This window comes from Pseudopodoces humilis, chromosome 3 (genome assembly GCF_049639895.1).
Source record: "Pseudopodoces humilis isolate 2021_Gansu_Grassland_sample_001 chromosome 3, ASM4963989v1, whole genome shotgun sequence".
NCBI lineage: Eukaryota > Metazoa > Chordata > Aves > Passeriformes > Paridae > Pseudopodoces > Pseudopodoces humilis.
Window position 1 is genome coordinate 4,679,640 of NC_142202.1, and position 13,833 is coordinate 4,693,472.

The window sequence follows — 13,833 nt, forward strand, 5'->3', positions numbered from 1 at the left end:
ACTTTGCAGTCTTGCAGCTCTCAGTGATCTAATAGTGGTTATGGAATCTCTCTTTTAGGCGTTGTACATATTTGTTAAAAATGCTCCTTCACCCAAAGAATTTATTGCAGTGGAATAGGAGGAGCTTAGAGCTGAACACAGTTTTTGGTATATAAGCAACAGAATAGAAGTGTGAAACATTTCCAGCTACATGTGGTTAAGATCAGCCTAAAAATTCAAGCTGCATGTTTTAATAATTTTTGATCAAGTGGGACTTCAAAGATTTTGACTTCCCTTTAAAGTGTAAATTTTTGCATTGGACAATGTAGCACAAACCAGCACTGGCTGCCATCAGATGAGATTTGCTTCAGTGCAGCTGGCAGCATCAGGCCCAGGATGTTTGTACAATGAAGCTTTGTAAACCTCCTCTGCAGAACTACAATGCTTTGATCTGTTTACTGGACAAATCAAAATTAAACTGATGTCTCCTTTTTTTTTTTTTTCTCTTTTTTTTCTTTTTTTTTCTCCCTTAGGAGAAACTAGCACTCAGGAAGTCTGGCTGGCTGTATCAGATTTTGCCCCAAGAAATTGCATGAGTTTAAAAAAGAGGCATTGTACTCCCAGCTTAATGTTTAAACTCAGTGTCAAAACGTTAGGGCAGAATAATGCACACTGATAATGCAAATGGTTTTCTTGGGTGGATTTCAACTCCTGTGCTAGTATCTGGGAGAATATGTTTACTTTCTTGCATCGAAATACCACACTACTTCCAACACAGTAATGCCACTTTCAGCTAGCTGGTTGTGTCCAGGTTCAGTGATAAGAAATCAAAATTGTTTTGAAATGTATCTCTATTTATTACAGTGTAATTTTTCTTTTATACTTCATATTATCCAGTGACTAAACATGTTTACTTTAAATGGGCTATGTGTTCCAGGTGGGTAGAAACAAAACAAAAGTGCGTTTGAGCCAGTTGTAATTAAATTTCAGCTCTGTACATTTTGTCAAGACAAGAAAAGCTGCTGGCATTTAAACCTTGCAATGCATTATGGAGTGACTACCAGTCAGATCCTCCTATGGAATCAAAACAAGTTGGAAAGCAGAGTGAGAAAGGAGAGAGATTTGTGTGAATTAAATGACTACAGCCTGTGGTTTGCCAGGCTCTGCTGCTTTTGTTGATGATGTCTGGTTATGTGAACTTCTTCCCACCACTTTCTTGAACTTGCAGCAAAGTGGTTTTGTGTGGTGTAACATCTGCTGGCATAAAAGTGCTTGTAAATAAATAAAAAAATCTTTGCTGTGCAGCCGAGCAGGAAGGAAAGAGAGGATGGAAAGGAGCGTTCTCTAGAAACACAGTTGGCTTTAGATATTAATAATGTTTTATGAAATAATTTTAAAAATATGACTGCCACAAAAAAGGGATTGTATGAAGAAGCTGAGTGCATCTATTTGGAAGAGTTTGCTGCTAAACTTTCCTGGAGGAGCATGCCCAAGTGATCAGCCATGTACTTGACCAAGAGGTTTCCATAAAATGATGGGCCCGATGTGTGTTATTTTGCACTGTGCAAAATAATCTTATATTATAGTATGGTATGTAATTATCTCAGTAAATATTCAGGGGGAAAATAATGCTTCTTAATCCCTTTCTCTTGCTGTTGTGGAGGATTGGTATAATAAAAGAGTAGATCACAACATGCTACATTAGAGCTGCTGGCCTACATTTCAGAGCAAGATTGGCAAGGAGCAGGCTCCCAGTTTCTTGAACACAGAGTACATCCCAAAAAGAATGATTAGGCTGCAGTAGGATTTATGTGATAATGCTGAGCTTTCCCTGGAGATACCAGATTTTATCTTAGTGATATGAAGTGCTGGAACTGCTGGCTTGCCGGCCTGAGAGGAGTATCCATCCTCTTCCCATCTTATCGCCTGCTGCATGTTCCCCAGTGCCTGCATTAGCTGCCTGCTTTTGATGTTGGAGTCTAGGCCTGCTCCTTCCTTTCTGCTCTGTTTGAATTATGGTGAGACACCCTTAAACTTTACTCTTGGTTGGAGTGCAGGTTTTTATGATAATAATTAATTTCATTGGTCCAAGCCGAGCAAAAGCATTTACCCGTAATTGACCTGGATTCTTTGTAATGCTGTAAATGAAGTCTTGGATTGTTAATGCTTTCATCAGCAGTGAGTAATTTCATAGATTGAAAACCTCTTAAACTGCAACATGATGATTTTGGTTCCAGAGAATTACTATAGGTGACTAAAAATTGAGTATAACTTTTTTTCCCCTAGAAAAAAAAAGAAAAAGGAAAAAAGGAATAACTTTCCTAAACCATAGCTAAAATTCCCTGCAGGAGCTGTAGGATAGTATATAATTACATCCAAGACACACTGCAATTCTCTGAGTCAAATTGCAGATTTTGTTTCTTGGTGCTGTTACATTTGCACACTGGTAAGAGTTTGTATTAACTATTCTATATTTCACAAATGCTGCTGTTATTTATTGCTTGGCTTAAATTATGTGGGGTTTATAATATAAATATAACTCATTCTCTGTAGAAAGAAGTCTAAAGGATTCTATTATCTGCACATCATTTTGGAGGCTGTACTTTATTATCAATTGATATGCTTTTCATTAAATGGAATCTCTGGGCTCCAAGTACTTGACATCACTGTGAAAACAGCCTGCCTGTTTCAGGAGGGCAGTGCCCTGAATCTTGCTCAGCAAACATCAGAGAGTGATTTTACCTTTCAGTTTGGTTATATGCACATTGATCCCGAGTCAAGAACTCTCTTGACCCAGGATTTCATGGCTGGAGGCAGATTTAGGACTTTTAGGGTAGGCTTTGTGTGGCAGTAATAAGGGGATGTGTGCTCTCTTTGATTAGTGAGTTTCTGACTTAGTGAAGCTGAATGCAACAGCCCTTGATAGAATTCTGTAGTTTCTGAAAGTGGTATTTTCCACCATGGTATTCCTATGACCATTAATTGTATTTAACCGTGTGGTTACCCGCTTCTTTTGTCTGTTTCGGGAGTCATACTCCCAGGTTTTTATTTACTTGGGATAAACAGCCATCTGTGCCTGTAGTCAGTGCCATCCAGGTCAGAATCGGCGCAGAAAGGTGCAGAGCTATCTGGTAGCTGAAGATGCTGCTGATCCTGAGTACACAAAATGTTCCAGAAAGATATGCCAGAGGCTCAAATTATGTAATGCCTCGAGCAGGAAGCCACTGAATTATGTGTGGAGTATGTCAGTGGCAACAGACTGATGTCCCTGGCAAGGCTCCACTCCAGGAAGGAGCTGGGCTTTCTCAGAAGCCTCACACGAGGGTGAGCGATGTGGCAGCGAGGCCCTTGCTGGAACAGCCTGGCCCGTGGAAGGCAGGAGCTGGTGGTGGCAGGGTACTGACACCACATTGCTCAGTGTGGTTTCCTGCCCCCAAGTGTGAGAATGACAGGGAGTTTTTCAGGTTTTCCTTTTGCCTTCTGTGTTTGCCTTTTCTGTTGCTTTGGGTTTTTTTTTTTCCTTACTCCTCGATCCTTAAAAAAAACCACAAAGAAAGAAAGAAAGGACCTTTTTAGAAACTACACATCCAGATTAGGGATATACAGGCAATTCATGTCTGAAAAATGTTAACAGTTGTGTGTCTAAAATTAACTAATGAGCTATGTTTGAAGTTCCTTTCCAGCACAAAATGAGTGAAGTTTTGGTAGGTAATGATCATTTCAGTATATTGACAGACTAAAATTGTCATGTTTAAATTAAGACTCTAATGGTCTTTTCTAAATTGGGTACTTGTACTTTGCTTCTAATTAGAATGAGGCAAAAGGTCCTTATTGGAATTCTAAAGTTATACTCTGGGTAGCTGAAGAAGGTGATTATCTTAACCAGGTGTCCATCAATGGGAAAGTCATAGTTTTGCGGAAGTGTGTTCCTGTCAGGTCATTCTCTCTGAGCATTTCAGAGTGACAGGTGAAAAAGAACCTTGAATGATGGATCCCTGTGGACGAAAACTTGTTTTTCGCTTGAAAATAAAAATAAAATAAAAAAAAATTGTTGACAAGCCCAGAGTCTTGATGAAGGTCATCCATCCTTTTGAGGGATTATGATTTAGCTGGGTCTTTTGCAAAAGTATATGCTGTTCTGGTAGGTTATAAGGGGGCTAAGTCATGAAGAGAGAGGAAACCCATGGGGTGTATTTAGGGTGACAGGAAAAGCCAGGTGACAAGTGAAGAAACATGTTGTACTTTACTGAACAATAGTGAAGAAATGTGTGTTGTGGCCAGAATGAACACTGGGTACATCAGAATTTGATGCCTCTAGACCTGCCGTGGTGTTCAGGTGCAGCTGAAATCCTGTGATACCTGGTCAGATGTTTGGGAAGCAAGGAACATCAGATTAAAGATCCTTTACAAAAAAAAACAGGCATCAAGGTACTTAAGAAAAAAAAAATATTTTTTTTCTTTGGAACATGAGAAAAATGAAAATTGTGGGGTTTTTTTGTAGTTTAGCCTTTACACCCAGCTCTGGAATGAAGGGCAAGCCCAAGGCTGCAGTTGCTGTCCATTCCGCCATCAGTTGCCCTGGTACTATGAACTACAAACTGCTCAGTGTTTCTGTAAGTGAGACTTCACTCTGGCTCTAAGTGTTTCCCTCAAAGAATTTACAGTCTTGCTGAAAGGGCCACTGGAGATTTTGGACACAAATAAGCTTCTGAAGAAACACTTAAGTGGTGGAAAGACAGAGAGAGAGATTTTTGGTATTTGCATAACTAAAAAGAAACTGATTTTCTTCATTAAATTTATGAGATTGTACTCATGTGTTTACATGGAACATGAGAAATTTCAGGGCCCAGTGGCAATTCTGCCCAGAAAGCTGTAGATGATTAAAAGCAGTCAGGAAGCAGGTTCTGTTTCTGGTATGTGCATTAGGGATGGTGGGATGCTCCTGATTCCAGTGAAGCTGGGCTGGATCTGACGCTGATGTAACCCTGTTGAAATCTGACCGCAATCTGCAAGAGAACAAGAATGTCTGAGGTGTATCTCTTATTGCAGACTAACAGAGTAGTTTGTATGCTTGAAAATATTCTTGTCATGTCTTTGTTTTCTCAGCACAGACGTGTTTTGAGCAGGGAGTTTATTTTAGCATGAAGTTGGCTCTAGTTGACCCAGAAGTGAGTGTAAGGATGCTTTTGTGTGAAGTTGAGAAGTCCTGGAGACCCAGTGATATCTTGTCATGTAATTATGAGCTGCTGAGGTCAGTCTGAAAAGTGTACCAGCAAATGAAAGAGTTTGAGGGATTAAAAAACAACTAAAAATTGAAATCACTGTGTAGTCTCTTACTAGAGGAGTGTGCTGTCGATATTTAATGAGAACGAAGTATGTAGCCATCATCCTCTTAGCATTGCTATTTATGATTTGGAACAACTTCTGTTTTAATAGACTGTTTTGGCAACTTTGGGAGGATTCAACAGAAGAGGAAACTATTTTCTTTAACTGCTCTCATTGCTGTAATTGTGATTGCTGTGGTTCTCGGTCCCTCTGGTCTCATACTCGGGGTATTTTATGTACCATGAGTTCTCAAAGACCCACAACATGCTTTGGCTTCCCTTGGCTGAGACACTTGTTTTTTACAATCTGTTTTTAATATTGGATTTTTTTTTATTTTTTTCCCCTCTTGTCATAAAACTTAAGCCTCATAAAACCGAAGAGTATCAGGTCAAATTTAATTCTGTGTGTGCACCTAATGCATATTGAGATGTTCTCAACTTTAGGCTTCAATTTACATTTTCTATAAAGGAAGAAAGATGAAGCTTGATGGAAGAGAGAAAAATACAGCTTCTGATTTAATGTGCAGGAGCTCTTGATAGAAATTAATTTGAAAAAGCAACAGCCAATTTCATATTATTTTCAATAATGCTGAAGATGTTTGTTTTTTTTATGAAAATATTGTCTCTTATAAAACATGGATTTCTAATCTGGATTTGGATTTGATTTCATTCTTGAGCACTCATTTTCATTCCTGTTTGTGTAAACCTGCTGTTTTGCTTGCTCAGGGGCTGCTGTTCTCATGTCCATTTTATATTGTGCTCATGTTACACATGTATTACAGATGGAAATAAATTGCATTTGTGCATTTGAAAAAAAAGGGGGATAAAAGGTGGCACCACCAAAGCAGCCCTGCCCACTTGTACTGCTCAGAGATACAGAAGTGTTGGATGCCCCTGTGCTGCCCCTTCCCCTGCAAAGATGGGGAAAGACAGAAGTGGATGCTTTCATCCTTCCAAAGTGTTGGCAAAAGCAACGGAGGAAATATATTCTAGCACTAATAACAGTGGCATAATTTACTTTTTGCCCAAAGCTGAGACCTGATTATATGTCTCAAAATAAAATGCTTTGTTTTCCCTGCTTCTGACACACTGATCCATCCTTGGTCTCCATTGTGTTGCTTTCTAGTTTTAAATGCTTGGAAGAAAGGGTACCATGTGTTCATATCACCTGCAGCTATGATCTTCTGCTTAAATAACAGGAATTTCAAAATAAAATGAACTTCAAACAAAAACTCACTGAGCACACTGTATTTGTTTGCTATAGTGTAAATATTCTGATCCATAAGGAGAAATTATTTCTGGGGGGAAAAGAAGGTCTTCAAGTAGTTTACTGTGATTTTATTATGTAATTAAATATGAATATGCACAATTAAGGCTTTTCTCATTTTTTTTTTTTTAAGGGAAAGGAAGACATTTTCTACAATGTGAATTTCTACAGAACAGTTTCTGATTTTCAAAAGGTATGCATTTCCTGTTCTTTTAACATTTTAATTCTGGTTTTTACTAGATTATTTACTTCACATTTAAAACATGGTTTACCATTGCAATGCTGCACTGTCCATATAAGTAGAATGAGAAATGTGTTCTGAAAAAGCAGCAGTTGGGGTTCATTAGAGGAGAGAAGTTATTAGAAATTTAGGTGATAACTGCGAATTCAGAGGATGCTGTTCTCTCCTGAAACCAGATATCCTGACATTAAGGAAGTGTGTATGTGTGAACTTTATCAGACACAGGCAGATGAGGGTATTCAAAGTTCTCAGGGGCCTTATTTTTTTAAATTTAAAGTTTAACATTCTGGAATGTATGGATGAGTAGAAATTAGTTTTTTGTGTGTTCCCCCTCAGGCCAAATAAACTGCAGTGCTAAGCATTCCTAAACAGCTGCAAAGGCAATTTAAGTTTTGGAGCCTCTTTGTGGATCCAGCAGATTCTTCTCACCTTATATTTGTGGAGAACAATTTTTTTTACTTTTTTTTAGTACTCGGGGATGGGTCACTTTCATACCAATTTATGTTCTCTTCCTAGTCTGAGTAAAGTTTTATCCATCCCACTGGTATAAAGGATTCTTACCCTATTGGCTTCTGCTGTCTGAGGACTACTTTTCTTCCAGAAGCACCAAGCTGGCACAAAATTCCAATTGCTTTAGCAATCCAGGCCTTGAGCAGGCTCAAAAAGCTGTTGTGGCAAATGTTAGTTTCTGGCTAATCCTGACTGAGACCTCAATCTTAGCGTAGATGAGTTCTTTGATTCCTGCCCTACTGCACAGGCACAGAGCAGGGCACAGACTTCATGCACTACTCTTCTTACTGAAACTTTTGGAAGTGGTAATGATGAGATGCATTTGCTTTTTGTTGTTCATCTAAAGCCACACCTAAATTCATGAGAATTCTCTGATGCTATCTGAAATGAAATCACATGAGAAATCTCAGGTGAGGATTCCAGTTGCTGATGGATCTGCTCTAAAGGGATCTTTAGTAGGAAAACTTAATTGCAGAAAAAGTCACTGACACCAAAGGATGTGGTTGTGGTGTTTATCTAAAATTGTAGAATTAAAAGTAATGTACAAAGTTTGTAGGCAGTGCTCTACCTGTTCTGCCTTGGCATTAGTGGTTAAAACAGACTTGTTTTCCTTGTTTTTCATTCCTGGGTTGTTGGTTTATCCATGTGGTGTATGCCACAAGCATTTGGGAATCTGTTGCACTGTGACCTGGTGTTCTGTCACAGTTGGTTTGTTTATTTGTAACTGATAAAAATAATTCTTCTGTGGGCACAAGTACAGTTTAAAATAATTAAAAAAGGAAAAAAATAATCCTACATTGGCCAGAAATAGCTTTCTTGGAAAGTAGAAACTTCTGTAAATATCTTTGTAGAGCAATGGTCTGAGAATACAGATCAGGCTGACTTCTTATCCAGGTGCAGCCGTAGCAATCTTACTAGTAACAGACTCAGACTGAATTCCCATTAATGGCAGAACTGTTGGTTCATTTGTTAAAATTGATAAAGGAATAGGAGATGAGTGAGTGCCTGTTACATTTGAAGAGTAACAAGAGTTTCAGAAGAGTACATATTAGAGGGAAATGCCTCTTTTGAGTTCGTGAAGGAAGTTGGGGGCGTTGCTTTTCATTTTCCACTGGATCCTCTTTATAACCATTTAAACAGCATGAAGAAGGATATGCCGTAGGCTTTGCACAGGGTCCTGAAAGTTAAAGACCTCAAAAACTTTGTGAAAAAAGGAACAGCAAGTTTCAGAACTTCTGAATTTTTGCTCGGCTCAATAACAAAACAAATGTAGCCCCAGGCAGTCACAATTTGTACAGCCAGTTTTAGGGTCTGTGAACAGCATGCTGCACTTAATATTGGTTGCACTGAGGATGCCTGGGAGAGGTTTTCTGTGTAGAAGCCTGTTAAAATATCATATTGTTAAAGCTTAAATGGGGCCATTCTGTGCTATCTTGTATTTCATTACAGTGTGATTCCAGGCAGTATTTCTTCAGGAGACGAGGTCAGGCCGTGTGTCCTTAAAGGTTTATTCTGTTTACATACTGGTGGGTGGGAGGACAGGGCTGTGCAAATGGGAGATGGTGCCTTTATCATAACACATCATTTACCTGTAATCATGTTCCCCTTAGGAGAGCATTAGTCATGTTATTGAATAATCAGGAGCTGCAGGAACTTTGACCCCTCTCCTAGTCTGAAAGAGATTGAGCTGAAGAGAATACTAGCCAAAGAAAATCCTTTAAATAATTTATGATTTCCAACACTGTTGAAAGGAGGGAGGGCTGAATCCCTGTTCAAGTTTGTAGTGTAAAACTGGGCATGATCTTCATTGGGCATAATAATTGGAATAATTATTGGAATAATAATTAAAGCGATGTACTGTTCCTCACACTTAGCACATTGATTTTATGCATCAGCACTTCATAGTTGATTTTTATGGAGGTGAAATAAGATCCCTGTGATATATTTACAGAATTACACACTTGTTGTGTGAAGAACAGAGTCTGAATTTTTGGCATGTGCATTTTTGATTAAATTACCTGTGTTGCTGTGTGTCACTGTATCTCTGAGTTGGGGATCTAAGAGCAGCCTTCCTTGGCCAAACCTTAATGAAGTTCTCTCTATGTAATCTGCCTGCTGCAATCACAGAAATATTTTGCACTTGTTTTTCTTGTGCCAGGGTGGAACTCTGACACCTACTGAGCATAATTTAGGATGAGGTTTAGTCCCAAAGTATTTGCTGCCTGGTCATTACAAGGGGCATGGTAAATGGGCCCAAATGGAAGTGACACTTTATAGGGGAGAGAATAAAGAAAAGTTTCCCTTCTTGTTAGAGACCAAAGCCATTTGCTCAGATTGCTGTTGTCAAAATAAAGAGGTTTTTCACTTCTAGCTTTAGGCTGTGTCTCCACTGGATATATTCTCACTGTGCCTGAAAATAGAGCAATTACCATATTTTGTGGGGGAATTTCCTACTTGAGCTTCATTTTGCATCCATTGTAGCCATGATTCCCCAACTGTTCTCTTAATCAGGTCTGTTGAATCCCACAGCCTATCTGATTCTTTATCCATGTTATCTCTGTCTTCTGGAAATTGAGTTCTTTTAGGTCTGAGAACTTATCTGCTGTTCATAAGCGACATGCATAGCTTACTAAGGTGGGGTATACACTGATTTTTTCCCTTCAGATGACCAATGTTTTCTTTATAATAAAGTTCTCTTATTCTTAGCACTTTTCTAGGTCAGGAATGCTTAAAATATCTTCGGTCATTAAAACTTGGAGTCAACAGTATAAAACAAAAATAGTGAGGCAAAAGAAAAATAAATGAAGCCTACTGCATCCAGATGAAGTATTGTTTTCCAAATATTCCCTGCTGCTTGTGATCATGTTGTTGTCTTCATGCTTTCCTTTGGAAGATTGTTTTGTTTAATTACAGCAAAATCCAGCATTGTGCAGACATTTATGTGAGAGAGGTGAGCATGGAAGGGGCAGAAAATGTATGTAGTGGCAGAGGTCTCAGCCTGAGAAAGACTGTTGCTTTAGAGAGGAGGCAGAGCTCTGGGAGCTAAAAAGCAAGTGATACCAAAAGCATACTGATAATTCATGGCAGTTGTGACTGTCTCAGTTGTCAGGTTCTTTGTAGTTTCATATACATTTAAACTTGTGATAAAGTAAATAGAGAGTGGGACTGAGAATGGAGACTAACTTTTTGTCACTGCATGCTTATTCCCACCAAAAACCTGTGTGAGGAGTGAATCGGGGACAGAGCTGGCCCAAAAGTAGATCTGATAGATAGCATTCTAAAAGGTCAATTCTGATCTGGAGAAGGCCTCCAGGGGGATCTTATTGCCACCTTTCAATATTTAAAGGGGTCTTAAATACAAAGACAAAAGTAGGGCCTTGTGACAGGACAAGGGGTAATGGCTTTGAACTGAAACTGGGTATATTTAGGTGAGACATAAGGAAGAAATTTTTTACAGTGAGGATGGTGAAAAACAGGAACAGGTTTCCCAGTTACATTGTGGGTGCCCCATCCCTGGAAACATTCAAGGTTAGACTGAGTTGCTCTCTGAGCAACCTGGTCCAGTTGAAGATGTCCCTGCTCATTGCAGGACTAGGTGACATTCAAAGGCTCTTTCCAACCAAAAGTTTTCCACAGTTCTATATTTTTTTTTTTTATTTTTTAATTGGAGTCAGTGTTTATTTTTTTTCTGTCAGAGCAAAAGTTAATGATGAAAGAATGAGTGACTGGTGGACTTCTGGAGAGGATTCCAAAGTTTCCCAGACTGCTGCCTCAGATTGGTCTGTGGTAGGTCTTTCTGAAACCACGCCTGAATCATCAGACATTCTAATGCAGAAAAAGGGAGGAAACAAATCTTGGCTCCTGTAAATTTCAGTTGCTTATGATAAGCGTTGTCTTAGGCTGAGAAAGGTTGTTTTTTTGTCTGTGTATTTCTTTAAGTGACTGCCTTGTCAAACTGTCCCCTGAAAGATTTATCTGCAATTCCCCAGGAAGGAAAGAGTATTAGCTGGTTTTTGAAAGGATTATGTAAAGAACTAAGTCATTGTGTTGCTTTATTCAAAATTTCTATTTCATCAATGCCTGAAGTTAGACTTTCTTCTTTTAAAATGTGTGAAGACCTGAATTTGTATCCAAAAGTGCGGAGTATGAGAAGAACAAGTCAGAAAACGAGAGACACAAAGTGGCACCCTGTACTGTTTGGCCTCAATAAAACCTGAAGGAAGTGAGGTTCTTGCAAACCATTTTGTTCTGTGCAGGTTCAGCTCTCTAAGGCATATTGGGGTTCTTTATGGCTTCCCCTCTGCCCCTTTTCTTTTTTCTGGTTGTTTTCTTGGTGGATTGTATTGGATCCAGGAGTGAACTAGAGCAAAAGAGTGTGCTGTAATTATCCAGCAGGAGTGTGTGTCTGGAAAAGGAGAGAGTGGAGTAGAAGGGAATGGAGAAAGGAAACTCTTCCCTTTCTTGTTTCTCAAACACACAAAATCAGCATGACTCAGTACCAAAGCTGGAGGGCAGTGGTGGCAGAGATGGTGAGTGACATTCCCATGTTCCCAAGGGATACCACTGCAGACAGATCAGTAGGATTTTTGCCGCTGACTTCAACTGAGGCCAATTATGAGAGAAACAGAGAGTGAAAGAATAAGCAGGATGATCTGTAAAGTATGGGGAGAGCTGCAAGATAAAGGAAGCAAGGTAGCAAAAGTGGGAAATGTCATAATAAAACTGTCAGATACAGGAAATACCTACGTGGTGGGAAGGAAAGCAAGAGGTTGTGAACAGCTGAGTTTGGACAAAATGTTTTATTCATTTCTGACTCTCTTCTCCTGTTGAAACGATTTGCCAAGACCTATTATTGATACAGCAAGATTACTGGCCTGTTGGATGCTCTCTTTTAAACTGATGTGTCTTCTTATGTCACATGAATAGTGCATTCATATTTAACCCTTACTGTTTTCTGGAAAAGTCAAATAGGAAAATTACTCAATTATTGCCAAAAAAATGCATTGTTTTTTGAAAGGATTTTTCTCTTCTTCCAGTATTTTCAACTACTTTTAACTTTGGAAAATTATGGAAAATTTCAAAGGGATGTACGCTCTAACAGCTTTTGTGATCTGATACGGAGGAGCAATGTTTGGTTGAATGTAAAAAAAAAATAAAATGCAAACAGATGCTAATCAAAGGCAGAACTACTCAGTACCTTCTGGCTTTCCCAGAGCTGTTCATATCTTATCTGTTGTAATTTTGCTCTTAAAAGGAGTATTGGAGTAGAGAACAGGGAGTGTGTGTGTGTTATGGAGTTTGCCCCGCTGCAGCTGCTTACCCAAACAAATCCCTTTTGATCACAGTACCTGTAAAATCTCCAGGCCGAGAAGGTTGCACATGCTGTTCAACATCAGAATGATTTCTTGGAGGCAATGGAAATACCTGTGGCAAATCAAACTGACATTCAAAGCTTCATTTATAATCGTGGTTATTATGATTTCCTCTTTCTCTGTGTACATATTTGGGATCTACTAAGTGTAAATTTTCCAAGCTCGACAGGTTGCATAAGCTGGAAAAGTGGGAAGTAACTCCCAAAAGAACTGCTGCCAGATCTCTGAAGCATGTATTGAGCTGTTTGATCTGAAACACAATGTGCCAAGTTTTGAAAGGTACGGTATATGGAGTGATGAGACTGCTGTCTAGTTATTTTCTGTACCCATAGAGGAAAGACAGACAAACAGGGAATGCTGTTTATTGCTTAATGGCACACATGCCACTTTTCAGTTGTTTGTATTTTAGCTGTTGCTTCTTCCTCTCAAAACTAGTAAGACTTGTTAAACATTAGAATGAAAAGTGGCAAGCAAATCTACTTAGATCTCATAACTGCACTTTTTGCCCTTTGATCCGTAGCAGAGTGAGAATTTGGATCATAAACATGATCACGATGAGATCTTTTGCAGTCTGGGAGGACATCTCTGGAGCTACTACTAGATACTGCAAGTATTTCTTTTGTCGATGTATGAACTGCTTTTTCAAGATCTGCAGCACTCCTTTCTTGGGCATTTGTACATTTTTGTAACTTGGAAGGCTTTGACCATTTATGCTTGGTTTGCAGTGGGTGTTTTTATAAATGACCTGATGATCAGATTCCTCCCTTACAAAGGAACAGTGCTTCACTTACCTCATTATATCGGATGGTCACATGTGTGTATCCAGCTCCCGCTTGTGAATATTTGGCCATACAAGTCTGTCTACAAGTCTTTTGGGTCTGTCTGCCTGAAAACTAAAGGATTCCTTTTTTCTCTGCAGGTCTTTTGTGTCAAGGACATAGTAAGCAACTGGCTAGATATTCTGAAAAATCAAAAAAATAAACTTCTGTTGTTTAAAATTATTTTTCTTTTGGCCCTTTTCTACATGTCTTAATTGAAAAATTTGTTGCCTGGCTTCTATAGGATTTTTTTTTCTTTTTAAGGTGTCTTTAAACACAGTTGGTGAAGTGGGAAGTTTACCCTTTTAAAATGTCAAGCAGT

At 38.9% G+C, this 13,833-nt stretch overlaps 1 protein-coding gene across 7 annotated transcripts in view; it reads left to right on the forward strand.

Moving 5' to 3' along the window:
• Positions 1-13,833, forward strand: part of PLCB4 (phospholipase C beta 4) — a 186,519-nt gene that overhangs the window by 13,678 nt on the left and 159,008 nt on the right. For all 7 annotated transcript variants that reach the window (XM_088052843.1, XM_088052842.1, XM_088052841.1 and 4 more), the window contains exon 2: positions 6,704-6,763. The gene's annotated coding sequence lies outside the window, so the exon portion shown is untranslated. The remainder of the gene's footprint in view (positions 1-6,703; positions 6,764-13,833) is intronic.